Genomic DNA, 12,331 nt, shown 5'->3' with positions numbered 1-12,331 from the left:
AAATAGGCAGTTGGAAAAATTATCCCTGAATAATCCAATTTTTTGGAAACCTTGTTGTTATTCTGAAGACAATCATTTTGCTATCTATAAAAGGGCTTTTAAACTTGAATTATCCAGGTTTTGTTTTATTCTCCTCTTCATTTCACTTGTGTGTATGCATCTAGGTGTGTATTAGGTCAGGAAATAACCTTCCATTTGGAAGCACAGATACCTCTAGTATTGAAGGTGTCTTTTTGGTTTTATTCTCTGAGGTAATCACAACCCTCTCCCTGACAGACAAATGATCTTTAAAACAGTAAGCCCGGAAGCTTGGGCTGGGACCCTTGTTCAGTGAGGCACAGAGCAAAGGCAAGGGGACATGAGGACCTGTTCCCTGCCGCAGCACTTGGGTGCTCTGGAGTCTCCTGGGAGGAAAAGGCAGCCAACGCTTGCTTGGGGCAGGAGTGGAAGCCGCTATGGGCCAAGCTGCTGCCTGTCACAGAGGGACAGGGTTGCCGTCGTGCTCTGCTGTTTATAAGCAAGGGCCAGGGGCACTGACGGCCATGGTGTCATTGTCAGCCAGAACGTCTGGCACGTGGGAATCCGGATTGTTTTAGACCAGTGGTAATTATCAGAGGCATTCCAACTGCTTCATCTTAGATGTCAGGTTTTCCTCAATGGGGGAAATACAGTCTCACTGCTTGTGCCATCCAAACATCATTGCCCAGTGTAGAAAAGAAACCATAGTTTTGTTTTTTGTTAAGTTCTAAGTGATAGTTGTTTTTTTTCTCCCCCACCACTCCTAGCCCCACAAACCAACCAAATAAAAGCACATTAATAGATACGAATTTTAATCATTTTGAAACAAGTTTGCTTTTCATTAGGATATGCTTTTTGTTTCTGAAGTAGGATCTCACTCTAGCCCAGGCTGACCTGAATCTCATTCTATAGCTCCAAACTGGCCTTGAATTCATAGCAATCCTCCTACGTAAACCTCCGAAGTGCTATAATTAAAGGTATGTGCCACCATGCCCAGCTTAAAATGTGTTTTAAAAATATATTTAAAATATTTTTATTTATTTGCAAGAGAGAGAGAGGCAGACACACAGAGAACTGCAGTATGGGCACAGCGGGACATCCTGCTACTACCTAGGAACTCCAGACACATGTGCCACTTTGAGCACCTGGCTTTATGTGGGTACTGAGGAATTGAACTCATGCCACCAGGCTTTAAAATCAGTTTCTTTAACTCTGAGCCATCTCTCCAGCCCCTAAAATATGTTCTTTATAAGGTGCTCCAAGGCAGTGTTCCCTGCTCACCACTAGCAGGATGTGCAAGCCAAGACCTTCTCATGGTCAGTCCCCTGCTGTCGTCCCAGGCATTCCTTCACCAAGAGCTCTGCCAATCCTAAGACTTTTGGACGGTGTGTTTCTAAGGGAGATGCTCGATAGAGTCCTTTCTTTGTTTTCCCATTCCATAAGAACATGATCTTTAAGATCCCTTCTAATATCATTCAGTGGCAATATATCTTTAAAAAATATTTTTATTTATTTATTTTCAAACAGAGAGAGAAGGAGAGAGGGGGAGACTTGGGGAGAGAATGGGCATACCAGGGCCTCTAGCCACAGCAAATGAACTCCAGATATATGTGCCACCTTGTGTATCTGGCTTTCATGGGTACTGGGAATTGAACCTGGGTCCTCAGGCTTTGTAGGCACGTGCCTTAACCACTGAGCAATCTTTCCAGCCTCTCCTCTAAGTTATTTCTGTCAGGTAACTTAGTCATGGCAACACAAAAGTTACCTGATAGAATAAACAATTTGGAATATGCGACAGGATGATACTGAAGAAGAGAAAGCTTGTATTTATATTCAAACATTGAATCAGAAATCTTTCTCCTTATGGTGGTATTTTTAAAGGCAACATGTTTAAACTACAACTTTAGGATATTAACTAGGAATGTTTCCTGAATTGAATTGATAACCCAAAGAATGAATTATCAATAAGGGTGTTATTTGTGTCTTTAGTTCAAGAATGTGAGACCAGGGCTGGAGATATGGCCTAACAGTTAAGGTGCTTTCCTCTATTTTTTTTTAAATTTAATTTGTTAGTTTTCTTTTCAGCAAATACAGGCAGTTTGGTACCATTGTTTAGGCTCATCTATGATCTATCCCCTCCCATTGGACCCTCCTTGTTGATGTAAATGGGTCGTGCATTGTGGAGTTAGCCCACAGTTATTGGTACAATAAATGTCTCTGCATATCATGACCCAACATGTGACTCTGACATTCTTTCCGCCCCCTCTTCCGCAAAATTTCCTTGAGCCATGTTGGGTTCATTTTTGGTCTGCTTCAGTGCTGCAGTGTTGGGGGCCTCTGAGGCTCTGGCTCTCTGATTTGGTAGGAGTTGATTTTTCTCTGTGTTGGTCTCCTTCCCCTTTGTGCTGGTATCTGGTTCATCAGGAAAACATCACCCTTGCTTGTCCTTAGTTTCAGTCGGGCCCCTTTTGAGGTATGTTGGGGCAGCTCTCTCCTTGCATCTATCTGAAAAAGAGAAGCAGATTCTCCAATGGAGAGTAAGTTAGCACCCGGAAAATTGAGATAACACTTACTTTTTTGATAGAGAGTTTGATAGGTATAGGCCCTCTTGTACCCCATGATTGATGGTAGCTTGATATTGGAGAGTGGGCTTATGTCTGGGTATGGTTTTGACTTGTTTCCCAGCTCCAGCTATGGGTCTTGTACCACTGAGGGGATCAGTTAGCCAAATCAAGAGCAGTTGGTTCCCCACCATGGCTGTGTGCCACTATTGCACTTGTGTGGGCATCACATCAGGTTATTTGTTGCTAATTAGGTTAGACAATGTGTTGCTTGGACAGATATTGGTCATTTCCCCCAGTCGCCCATGTAGCACCTTCCGGACCTAGACATGCTGACTGTCTGGGGACTGACTCTTTCCTGGCTTCCAGCCATGCCATTCCATTTTACGTGTCAGCTGCATATGGAGTCTTCGAGGTGCTTTCCTCTAAAGCCAAAGGACCCAGGTTCAGTTTCCCCAGGACCCATATAAAGCAGATGCCCAAAGTGGTACATGTGTCTGGAATTTGTTTGCAGTGGCTAGAGGTCCTGGCACACCTGTTCTCTCCTCTATCTGTGCTCTTCTCTCTATCTCTCTCTCAAGTAAATAAATAAAAACAAAATATTAAAAAAGAAAGTGAGACCAATCCTAAGATATGATAACATTGCTTACACAAATTACTATTTCTTTTAATGCAATATGTGTATGCATTAGTCAACTTCTCATTGCTGGAACAACTTATCAGACAGAAATCAATTTAAATGAAGAAGGGTTGATTGTGGCTTACAGTTCTAGGCTCCATGGTAGCCTGACAGTGAAGGCTTGATGGCAGGAGCCTGAGGCCACTGCTCACATTTAGGACAGTGAGAAAGAGAGCACTGAATGCTCATAGCTCAGCCAGCTCTCTCCTTTCTATATAGTGCAGGACCCCCAACCATAAAATGGTGCCTCCCAGTTAATATAATCAAGACCACAGACCAACCTAATCTAGATAATCACTGGTCGATTCTTTTGGTGAATGGGAGCAAAATTTGATAATCATGCATTCTTGATCTGTTACCCAAAACAATGACTATTGCTTTCTATATTTGTAAAATAATTTCCTGATTTAAGCAATGCATACATCACTCAATTGTAAATATTAAAATTGATGAAACTTGAAAGAGGGAAGTATTAGTACACTCTTGTTGAAATATGATCCTTCAACCTCATGGGAATTTTATCAATCACTGCAAAGTAAAAACCAGTTAACCTATGACATTCAGTACCCCCCTATGCAGTGATAATTAAGCTCTAGTTGTACTTAATGAGAAGTTAAGTGAACATAAAAGAAACTCTTTATTGTTTTGAGAATAACTTATCAAATATAAAACAAAATGCATCTTAAATAAAATATAAAGATATATGTAACATAAAGATATATTCTATTGTGCTATTCCATTCCACTTCGACTTCCATTATCTTTAGATATCTTTGGATCTGTTGAATTTGAATAGACCTGAAGATCTTGAAATGCAGTCCTCTGATTTTTATAAATGGAAACAAGATGTAGAATTGGTGTCCAGTCACACAGCAGGACCTAAGTGAGATAGAGGCAGATGAGGGCTCTCCTGACTTTCAGCCCAGGGCAAGTTCTATGTTAAGATGCTAGTAAAATACAAAGTGTAGATTTTGAAAGGCTGTGAAGGAAAGTGTTGGGGATAATGATGAGAGTGGACACTTCACTATGCTTGTCTCACTAGGTGAGGAGAAAAGCCTGTTCAGGACACTGTAGTGTGTGGAACAGAGATAAATCAGGAACTGTTGCCCCAGGCTAAGTCTACTGTGCATGTGTGATGGCTTTGAGAAGTGCCTTCCTAACAAAATGGGCTGTGGGAGGTGACTCTCACTTTAGAGGTTAGAGCACATCTTTCAGTGAAGAAGGGACTGACATTTGTTAGTATACATCATACATTTTTTAAAAAGTATTTATTTTGTTTATGAGAGAGAGAGAGAGAGAGGGAGAGAGAGAGAATGGATGTGGCAGGGCTTCTAACCACTGCAAATGAACTCCAGACACATGCGCTACCCTGCACATCTGGCTTATGTGGGTACTGGGGAATCAAGCTTAGGTCCTTAGGTTTTATAGGCAAGTGCCTTAACCACTAAGCCATCTATCCAGCCCTTCTTCATACACTTTACTAAATACTTTGCACATAGCTTTCCTTATAGCCCTCAGGGCACTGTGGGAGGTAAAAGCACCATCAGAGTATCTGGAAAGTGAAGGAACTTACACTTGTTTTGTTTGTCTGCAGAGTTTTTGCTCATTTGACAGTGCATTGCTCCTGTCTTCAGCCTACAATTCTATCATCACATTATAGGATAAATTTGAGGCAAAAAGTATAATAAACCTGAAAATGATATATAAGGTTCAGATGGATCAAAAATTGGATAAGAGGAAAACAATGATAAGACTTTATGGAATTTTGAGACATTGTTAATTTAGATGCAGATTGCAGGCTAGCTTTTATTGTGAACACTTGATTCTGAGACTTATTCAGTTTTGAATTTTCTAAGAATTATGAGAAATTTGCCAAACTGAAGATTTTATCCTGGGCTGGAGAAATGACTCAGTAGTAAAGTTTAATGACCCAAGTTCAATTTCCCAGGACCCAAGTGAAGACAGATGCACAAAGTGGAGCATGCATCTGGAGTTCATTTGTAGTGAATGGCCCTGGCATGTCTGTCTGTCTTCTCTCTACCTCTGTCTTTGCCTGCAAATAAATAAAAGTAAAAAATGTTATATAAAAAGATTTTCTCAGAAAGTTCTAGAACATTTATGCTAAGCATAGGACTTAGTTCCAGATTTCATGGATTCATTTTATGGCATGAGCATTCATTCTCGCTAGAGTCCTAGAACTCCCTTGAAGTTTTTGTTACTATGCTTAAGTAAGAAGATTGACTCATGTAAAATTTGCTGATCTTCACACATAAGCAGTACAAGGAAAAGTCATTTTGCTTACCAGTTCATTTTTTAAATATTTTATTTATTTATCAGAGAGGGAGAGAGAGAAAGGGAGAGAGAGAGGAGAGGAGAGGAGAGGAGAGGAGAGGAGAGGAGAGGAGAGGAGAGAGAATGAGAATGGGTACACCAGGGCCTTCAGCCACTGCAAACAAACTCTAGATTCATGCACTGCCTTGTACAGCTAACTTACATGGGTCCTGGGGAATTGAACCTGGATTCTTTGACTTTGCAAGTGCCTTAACTGCTAAGCCATTTCTTCAGCCCTGCTTACCAGCAGCACCTTTCAAGAATGGCCATATTAGGTCTCTATCTCAGCTGCTAAAAGCATAAGTGCCTGACTTTTTCTGAATTCCATTCCCAGCACCCACATTGACTAGCTTGGCATGGTCGCCCATGCCTGTAACACCAGTTCTGTGGAGAAAGGGGTGGAGACTGGAAACTCACTGGGGCTGGTGTCAGCCAGTCTGACGAAAGAATAGCAGCTCTGGGTTCTGAGAGAGACTTTCTCAAAGAAACATACAGAAGAGTGACAGGGTGACTCCCAATATTTCGTCTGTCTTCTATATGTATGCAAACTGAGTATGCACATCTGTACACACATATGTATACATTATACGTGCTTGCCCCACACACGTACACACAAAGAATGAAATGAGTGTCTTCATTTCATTGACATTGTGGTAACTGAGTTTTACTATAAATTGGTTATCAATTTTCAAAAAAGCATTTGAAGTAACATATGTCATAGCTCCCACAATATTTTTGACCATAATGTGACCTTTCTTTGATGTTGATACACCAAATCCTGACAGATATGATTATAAATCACATGTCTTTGTTTATTTTGGTGGCTTGAACTTTCTGGATAAATATGATCTCATTGTTGCTCCTAGCCATCAAGATTTAGCCATGCTTTCTGAAGTTCTGTAACTGTAGCCGTAGAAAATTTGAATGTGTCACATTGTGGTCAAAGGGCCACTGCCATTTACTGGATCATGACACTGTGACTCACATTATGTAGATGCTGTTACATAGAGAGCAGAGTGTGAGTGACAGGTCCAGAGATGCTCTGTGTCATCTGCAGAATATCACTTAATCTCCATGAGCTTTTTCTGAACTTACAAAGCAAGACCAGCAATGTATGCTTCATGGGATGCTGAGCTTTAAATAATGAAATAGGTGAAAAACCTTGACAAGCATTATTGTCTTGGTGCACTTTAACGTGCAAAACCACTTTTCTCCATGAATACTTCTCTTCTATAGCATAGAGTAGAACCCACTGCATATAAGAATAGTTATTGCTTAATAAACACTGATAATGGATCTGGACTAAAATACTCCTCAGCAAGGGGCAAGTGTCAAATATCCACTGAAATCACATATCAACTGCTTAGCCTGGCACATCACTTCTTCTAGAACCAGCATTGTTGTCTGTAATCACCCAAAGCAGTCTTGATGTGGTGGTGTTCCCTGCTATGGTCTTCATTAAGGGTTTGTCAGCTGTCACACTGCTGATGTATAGTCCATAGGCGTGGACTATCCTGTACATTGTAAAGGGTTTAGCTCTACTCGTGACCTTTTCCTACTAGGGGCTAGGTGCCCATAGTGTCACATCCTAAGTTGTAGCAATAAGTCTCCTAGAGTCCTCTGGGGAAGAAATTTTCCCAGATTGAGAAACATTGCATGTAGCACTTACTGCTTTTGGGGAAAATTCATGGATTAATTAGCCTGGACCCTTTTCTCTCCTGACTGCCAGCACACAGGCAGCACTGGGTCTTTCTCCAGGTTGTAGTCACAGTAGCACAGGGTAGAAATGCAATAAATATGGAAAGAAGAATCTGGATGCAGCAGGTCACAGCTGTAGTCTCAGCACTAGAGTGGCAGAGGTCAGGAGGCTTGTGAGTTTGAGTCCAGCTTGAGCTACATGGCCTGACTCTCAAAATCAATCTCCTCTTTATTACATACACACACACACACACACACACACACACACACACACACACACCATATATATATATATATATATATATATATATATATATATATATATATATATATATATGGAGAGAGAGAGAGAGAGAGAGAGGAAAAGCAATGAATACTTTAAAAAGTAATTGACTATACTAATTGTGTTGGTCTATTATATGTAATAAGTTTTTGTTTTCTTCTGGACCAAATGGGCAGGCACTAATCCTAAGCTCAGATGGTCCATTATTAATAGAATTGTGCCTTGTGTTCACTAAGTAGAATTATCCTGGGACTAGATGCTTGACATTTTAGACTGTAAGGACTAGGCATAGACTGATGGGGTTTTCACTCACTAACTTTCGCAGTTAAACTAGAACACCTTCCACACTGGGGCTACAACAGCCACCTACAATCTAAATCTCCAAATAAGCATCTGTTATTGCAAGAGTCATGTTTCCCAGCCCTATTATAGACTGCTGTAGTGTGTTTAAAGCCAAACTGTTCATCTTACCTTCTTCAAGATCCTTTATCTAGGGAATTGTGCAGGGGTTCTAAACCATCATATTTCATTGTTACTCAAATAATCCATGATAACTCAGTGACCTTGTATAGATTTTATACTCTTTGCCTCATTTTCCTCATCTGTCCTATAAGTGACATGTATGAAGTTATGCCTGGGTCTGTGGCCACACTTGAATGTCACTGATCCCATCTGATCTTGAAAGCTAAGCCGGGTCAGACCTGGTTAGCATTTGGATGGGAGATCATACACAAAAAGCATATAGGACACACTGTTCAACCTGAGCTTGACACTGTTAATGTATAAACATATGCTCTAATCAAATAGCCAAGAGTCATTTCCTGTTATAATTAATTTGTTTATGAGAGAGAGAGAGAGAGAGAGAGAATGGGCATGCCAGGGCTTCCAGACACTGCAAACTAACTCTAGATGCATGCACCAGATTCTGTTGGCTTGGCCTCCCATTGATGTAGGCACATTGAGACCACAAATATATGTGCACCATTTTGCATCTGGCTTTACATGGGTGCTGGGGAAGATTGAGCTCTCCTTAGAAGGCTTGCAAGCAAGCACCTTAACCACTGATCCATCTCTAAGTTTGCACTCCATGTATTTTTTTCCATTGTCTTGCCTGCATAGAGATATTCTTCAGTATCTCCCATTGGATTTCTAATGAAGCCTGAAGTCCCTGCCCTTCCTGTCTTACATGCTTACCTGTCAGCTTCACATGAGTAATATTGCAATAACTCCTACCACTCCAGGCCCAGATGTTCCCTCTTCTTTTTCTTCACTCTTTTGTTGGATTGTATCTCCTCATCTTTAAGACAGACCTCCACCATCTCTTCATCATAGAAGCAGCACCTTAGCATGCTTCACTGAGATGGTTCTTCCCTCTGTCTGTCCCCTCAGACATTAACCCTGTGGGATGCATTTTCCCATGCCATTTGTGATAAAACATGTTTCTTGATCATACATCTCCACTAAGCTATGAGTTCATGACATTTCATTCTTTCTATAGAGGACATCACAATTCTTGACATGTGGTTTTCAATCACTATTCATAGCATATCACAAAGCTAGGATTCTGTAAGGTTGCATCAGGCAATAGCCTGATAAAATTGTAGGAACAGAACAGAATCAGACTTAGTGGATGAAATTATCCAGCAGAAGTGCGAGTGAAGAAAGCATGCCGACACCGCCACTGGGTAGAACCAGGAGCTCAGCAGACGTGCAAACAGAAGCAAGGGGCCAGGTGGTAGAGGGAGGGCAGCCAGGGGATTTGTTAATAAGCCATTGTTCCAAAGGGAAAAAGAGAGGATCTTTTTATGGTGTGTGCTTTGTGAGTATGTAGATGTATGTCATGTGCTCGTGTGTATTTCCTTGCATGAGCAAGGACAGAAGTCATGCTTTTCAAGTGTCAGTCCTCATTTTCCATTTCCTTTGTGTCAGGGTCTCACAGTACTCACTGCTGTTTTTTCATGAGGCTAGCTGGCCCTCAAGCTTCTGGAAAATTCTCCTGTTTGCCTCCCTTCCCACTCAGAGGTATGGCTGGGATTGCAAGTGCTTGCCACACATCATGCTTTTAGTGTGGATGCTGGGGTTCCAAGCTCAGGTTCTTGTGCTTGCTCGGTAAGTTCTTTAATGTCCATCTCCTCAGCTCTAAGAAGTGACTTCATGACAGAAGAACCCTCAAGGGGTAGAGGACACAATTCTAGCAATACAGTATTCGGTAATAAGGTGTATGCCTAGTGTTGCTACAATCAAGAAGGAATAACTTTTCCACCCATGGAGTCATGCCATTTTCGGTGGGCCAGACATCAGAGGGAGAGTGCTGTGGGCAAATGTTTTACACCAGTCTCCTGGCTCCCAATATTAGCATGTGTTCATGGAAGAACCCCTACAGGGATGGAGTTGAGTTCAGTAGACATGTTGTCTCAGCTGCAAAAGGAGTCAATACTTCCTCATTTCCTTCTCTGTCTCTCTCTCTCTCTCTCTTTTTGTTTATTCTTATTTATTTATTTAAGAGAGACAGAGAGAGAGAGAGAGAGGAAAAGAGAAAATGGGTGCTCCAAGGCTTCCAGCCACTGCAAATGAACTCCAGATGCGTGCGCCCCCTTGTACATCTGCCTAACATGGGTCCTGGGGAATTGAGCCTGGAACCACGCTCCTTAGGCTTCACAGGCAAGTGCTTAACCACTAAGCCATCTTTCCAGCCCTCCTTCTCTTTTTAAATTTAAATTTAATTTATTATTATTATTTATTTATTTGAGAGCGACAGACAGAGAGAGGAAGAGGCAGATAGAGAGAATGGGCACGCCAGGGCCTCCAGCCACTGCAAATGAACTCCAGATGCATGCACCCCCTTGTGCATCTGGCTAATGTGGGTCCTGGGGAATTGAGCCTTGAACCGGAGTCCTTAGGCCTCACAGGCAAGAGTTTAACCGCTAAGCCATCTCTCCAGCCCTTAATTTTATTTTTTTAATTTACACCTTTTATAATTGTAAATACTATCCCATGGTAATTCCCAACCTTGCCCCACTTTCCCCTTTGAGACTCCATTCTCCATCATATCCCCTCCCCCTCTCAATCAGTATCTTTTATTTTGATGTCATGATCTTTTCTTCCTATTATGATGGTCTTGTGTAGATCATGTCAGGCACTGTGAGGTCATGGATATTCAGGCCATTTTGTGTCTGGAGGAGCACGTTGTAAGGAGTCCTTACCTTCCTTTGGCTCTTACATTCTTTCTGCCACCTCTTCCACAATGGACCCTGAGCCTTGGAAGGTGTGATTGAGATATTTCAGTGCTAAGCATTCCTCTGTCACGTCTTCTCAGCATCATGGTGCCTTATGAGTCATCCAAAGGTCACTGCCATCTAAAAAGTGAAGCTTCTCTAACCAAAAGCGAGAGTAGCATTAATATGTGGGTATGAACATTAAGAGAACTGCTTACTGGGAAGTTTGGTGAACATAGTATATACATTTAGCCAGAGAGCAGCAGACATTATACCCTTAGGGCTCATGACTACCTCTGTTGTAGGTTTTCAGTATCAGGGATGTGAGGTTGGGGATTTAGCTCAGTGGATGAGCGCTTGCCTAGAAAGCGCAAGGCCCTGGGTTCGGTCCTCAGCACCAAAAATAAAAGAGAGTTGTATTTCCTCCCATGGTGTGGGCCTCCAGTCCAATTAGAGAACAGTCAGTTTACCCATAACAGACATGCCACTATTGCACCTGTTGGCTCATTTGGCCTGGCTGGCCAAATTTAAGGCTTGCAGTGTCCACTGTTGAGTATCTTCACTGGTGACTTCTGTCTCTCCCATTGAACTGCATGCAGTGTATCTTTTTTCCAGCTTTCTGTCAGCTGGTCTACATGGAGGAGGTTTTCAGCTCAGTTCTAGCAGGATTTCTTAGTGACCTTTCAGCCCAAGTATGTGGAGTCTTCAGCAATAGGATCTTACCATCTATTCCTGGTGGAAAATCAAGGGCCTTGGCAATGTCCTGTAATGTTTTGGGGGCATCAGGTACCTCCCTGGCCAACAACTCACTGGAAGGTATCCCACCCCTGACACTGTAAATTTTTCTAGTAACAATCTATGGCTTTTGAGTGTTCCCTTGTCCAAAAGCGTAGGTTTCCATATGACTTATTTATATCCTGTTAGATTTTGATTAGGCCTCCCTTCACCTTTCCTTTACTCAATCTCTTCCCCTCACTTAGGCCTTTCCACCCCCACTAGTTTGTTCTTCTACTTACATATATACAGTACCATCTGGTCAATCCTCCCTCCCTCCCTATCTATTCCCTTTATATCTCCTTTTTAGCTTACTGGCCTCTGCTACTGAGTTTTCCTCTTACTCACACAGAAGTCCAACCATTTGTAGCTAGGATCCACATATGAGACCAAAATATCATTTAGTCACATTCCCTAACCATTTTTTTTAAAAAAATATTTATTTATTTGAGAGAGAGTGAGAATGGGCATACCAGGGCCTCTAGCCACTGCAAATGAACTCTAGATGCAAGCTCCACTACGTGTATCTGGTTTACATGGGTCCTGGGGAATTGACCTGAGGTCCTTTGGCTTTGCAGGTAAGCACATTAACTGATAAGCCATCTCTCCAGCCCTTCCGAACCATTTTAAGCACTACTTCTCCAAAGGAACAAAGCTGATGTCTTTGATCCCGAAAACATGTTCTACATCACCTAAATTTGTGCATTCTAAAGTTACATTTGAAAGACCTTTCCACATGATTTATCTACCAGACTCTCATCCCATATTCTGAG

At 41.8% G+C, this 12,331-nt stretch overlaps 1 protein-coding gene across 6 annotated transcripts in view; it reads left to right on the top strand.

Annotated features, from left to right (window-relative positions):
- The window catches only part of Tmem200a (transmembrane protein 200A), an 85,811-nt gene that overhangs the window by 21,121 nt on the left and 52,359 nt on the right, over nucleotides 1–12,331 (top strand). The gene's annotated exons all lie outside the window — the stretch shown is intronic.

The sequence above is a fragment of the Jaculus jaculus genome, chromosome 9 (assembly GCF_020740685.1).
Source record: "Jaculus jaculus isolate mJacJac1 chromosome 9, mJacJac1.mat.Y.cur, whole genome shotgun sequence".
Lineage (NCBI taxonomy): Eukaryota > Metazoa > Chordata > Mammalia > Rodentia > Dipodidae > Jaculus > Jaculus jaculus.
The sequence above is the reverse complement of the archived record's forward strand: the minus strand, read 5'-3'. Positions and strand labels throughout refer to the sequence as shown.